Source organism: Vicugna pacos, chromosome 34 (assembly GCF_048564905.1).
Source record: "Vicugna pacos chromosome 34, VicPac4, whole genome shotgun sequence".
Classification (NCBI taxonomy): domain Eukaryota; kingdom Metazoa; phylum Chordata; class Mammalia; order Artiodactyla; family Camelidae; genus Vicugna; species Vicugna pacos.
In genome coordinates, this window is record NC_133020.1 from 4,145,194 (window position 1) to 4,149,022 (window position 3,829).

General features: G+C 38.7%; 1 non-coding gene across 1 annotated transcript; it reads left to right on the forward strand.

Moving 5' to 3' along the window:
- The first annotated feature begins 3,126 nt into the window (after positions 1-3,126).
- TRNAA-GGC (transfer RNA alanine (anticodon GGC)) lies at positions 3,127-3,199 on the forward strand. The gene has a single exon. It is a non-coding gene; the product is annotated as a tRNA-Ala (tRNA).
- The last annotated feature ends 630 nt before the right edge of the window (positions 3,200-3,829 follow it).

The following is a 3,829-nucleotide window of genomic DNA, read 5'->3' on the forward strand; positions in this document are numbered from 1 at the left end:
ACCGTGTTGTTCTTTGCATGTAAATTGCCTCCAGATGACTTGGAACACAGTATTATTGCTTTATACCACTTTCCACCACGAACAGCCACCTGAAAGCACGGACAGCTAATATTCAGGAGAGCCGACCTCTGCTCCTCCACCTTGCCACTCAGATGAGCTCTATCAGTTAGTGTTTCTTCTTAAGGAAAAATCCCTCTGGGATATAGAGGAGTTTAGAAGTCTTATGATGAAAGGTAGAGAAGAAAATACAAAAGCCAACTGTTGGGAAGAAATCTGGAACATCTGAAAAGTCCTTGTAATTAAAACCCAGCAGTTTGTAATTATTCCGAAGGGGAGAAAAATTGCAAGAAAAACTCAAAAATACTACTGTGCTTACCCAAGGCCCTACCATCGTAGTTCAAATTGCCTCGGACAGATGCAATGTCCTCAGAGGGGCTGAAAACTAGTTGGAAGCCTTGAAACAAAAGAAAATGAAATATAATTAGGTGGAAAAGCAGTGGGTTTGGAGTCCCAGGAATCTGGTTGGTTCTGCCACTGACTAACTGATTGAACTTTGGCAATTCATGGAACTCAGTGACTCAAATTTTGAAGCTGCAAAACAGGATACAACCACTTAACCTTGGGTTAAAAGAATGTGTGTAAAGATTGTTTTTTTTTCCCCTTTCAAAATGCTGCTCTCCACACCCCTCTCCTTGTCTGTTTCTCTTCTCCCCATCCGATGAGAGATGACTTCTTGCCTAACTTCTCCACCCCCTGCCACCTGCTTCATTTTCTTTTTTATATTCAAACTCTTCTTTAGCATAAGTTTTGGCCTTTAAAAAAAATATTTCCTAAAGCCAGCATGCAATGTCATAGTTAAATTAACCCATTGTATATTTACGTTCGGTGTTTCAAGTTAAGAAAAAGTATTACTCTTATTATCTCTTCCGTTATGTCTACATCTCCCTGGTTCCTACTATTTGCTAAACTGAATTCATGGATCAGATTCCTGACACAGGTGAAGCGGCCAGACATAAAGGGTCTTCCTAAGGTGTCCTTTCGATAAAATCAGAGTCACCTCTGGAAGGGTGGAGAGACTCTCTCAGTAGCTAAGGAATAAGGGTTGTAAGTGTGTTTCAGTAGACGTTCTCAAACTTCACGGTGTGTTAGAGTCATCTGGAACAGAAGGCAACAATAAATCTTTCTGGAACCGTCTTTAGAACATTCTGATTCATGAAGTTTAAGTAGGGGACGGGAATCTGGACTTCACCAAGCACTCCAGCTGATTTTGATGCAGGTGACCCATGGACTACGGTCTAGAAATGCTGTGAGAGATGATTTAGGCAAGTCTAAGGGTAAGAGTAATCTGGAGTTCTGAATCCTTGTGGTTTAAAAAGGAATGTTTTATAAAAGGAGTGTTTGCAGAGAGGATTTTTTTTTTGGTATTAAAAAATGTGATGGCGTATGTCATCAGACACAGACCTGAGTCTGGATGACAGTTTGCTCACCTGATACCTGTGTGTCTTAGATACATTGTTTTATTTTATTTTAATTAATAGACTTTATTCTTTTAGAGCACTTTCAGGCTCACAGCAGAATTGAGCAGCAAATACAGAGTTCGCACACAGCCCTCCCCACCCACACATACATGCTCCCCTGCCCTCAACATCCCTCATCAGTGTGGCATGTTTGGTACAATCAATGAACCAACATGGGCACATTATTACCAACCAAAGTCCATAGTTTACATTAGGGTTCACTCTTGATGTTGTACATTCTATGGGCTTTGACAAATGCGTAGTGACACGTGGCCACCACCATAGTAGATATGTTATTTAGCAGTATTTTCCTAACACGTGACACAAGAGCACCACTAGCCAGTCGAAGGAGGTATTGTAAGGATGAAACACAGATTAAAAAAAAGAAAAACCTTTTTTTTTAAGTAGGATAGAAATGTTAATAATAATTATCTCTTTTTATTAAAAATTTCAAAAACTAGATTATTCAACTAAATGAAGAAATGCTAAGTCCAGGTTTTCCATAAATTTCTTTTCTGTACATCAGTGTTTTCATGCAGGTGCAGCACCAAAAGGGAACGTCGGCACCCGGGGGCAGAGCTGGGCCAGAGGCAAGCGAAGGCCCAGCAGTGATGCAGCTAGGCAACTGAACAGTGGTTCTTTGGCGTTAATAGTAACTCAATAAAATATGCCTTTGATTTAATACAAAGAACTGCAGCTAGGTGTAGACAATACACTAGCAAAAAAATTTTTTTTTTCTTATTGTACTCACTCGTTTCAGACAACTTCGACCCATTCTGCAAAAGAAAGAAAACAAAAAGAAGATGACCAGTTACAGACTGGCTGGAAATGAATTATGTGATTTTCGTATTATCTGGGAGCCATTTTTTTACCCTGTGCAATACAGTGTCAGGTAGACCACAACCACACTGATTACACATTTATTCTGTCTGGATTTTGGAATTTAGTGAAAGGCCAGCCGAAGGATGTGGAAACTTGTATCTTTCTCTCTCTCCCCCGACCCCTTTAGATGTACAAATACACATATATTTATCACATTCATGCAGACTGGATGCATAATGATGTATATATAACGTGTACACACAATGTGTGTATGGTAGGGGGTGGGTGTGCCATTTTTGGGTTAACAAACTTTTGGGTAAGAAAAAGAGTTTTCAGTAAATTTCCCCAAATTTGAATGGCACAACATCATCCTAGGAAGTACTTTTATAGAAATCTGACGGCAAGGAGTGGTACCCTCAGGACCTTTGTACCCCGGGTATCTTGTGCAGTGCCTGGAACCAACATCCATTGTTGTGGAAACGGATGTGATTTTTTCTGAAACAGCAAAATCTATGTTCGTCTCAGTAAGATTCTCAAGGAAGTTAGATTTTCTCCTGAGTTTTGTTTCATCTTGTCTAGTTATATTAAGGTAGATCAGCTTATGCTGTAATAAGAGAAAACTCCCAGATCTTGGTGACTTCGGTTCTGCCCGTTAGTGTTGTTGCACTGTCCCACCTAACCGCCATGGTTTAGGGAGATAAAATCCATCCTGTGTCCCAGAAACAGAGGGGAACTGGGGAGAAGGAGACCAGAAGTCTCCACTACTCAGTTTAAATGGCTCCCAGGGGGAGGGTATAGCTCAGTGGCAGAGCGCATGCTTGGCATGCATGAGGTCCTGGGTTCAATCCCCAGTACCTCCATTAAATAAATAAATAAACCTAATTACCCCCCCCCATTTTTTTTTTTTTACATTAAAGCTTTCCAAGGAGATACAGAACAGAGCAATAGCTTCTTTTAAGATGGGGAAAATCATAAAAAAATAAGTAGAGTGATGAAGAAACTACTTAATCACAAATGAACAAATCTTAGATTCTAATTTTGAAGAATCCTGCAATTTGAGTACATTTTAAAAATCTAAAGTAACTTTGAAATCAATGTGAATTTATTTTAAAAGAACTTTAAAATGCCATATATCTAATATTTTAAAGCCATCTATTTTTTCTTTGTCCATGTAGAGCTGAAGAACAATTCTAAATAATAATAGAAACTGTGAGGATAGAAGGCCCAACGGTTTTGAGTGTATCTTCATTGTGTCACTGAATATACGGTATTCAATCATTGGGAATTTGATTAAAGCAATTTTCCCCTCCTTTGACAATATAATTTTTTTCTTATAGAATTCTTATAAAAATAGTATAATGTAATGTTATTATAATTTAAATTCATGTTAAGCCAAAGCTTTAAGTATTGTGCCAGTGTAGTTTCTGGTCATCCTGAAATCTCTATAAAAAGGTTGCCAGAATTAAGTTGATTCTCTGAGACTTCTTCAG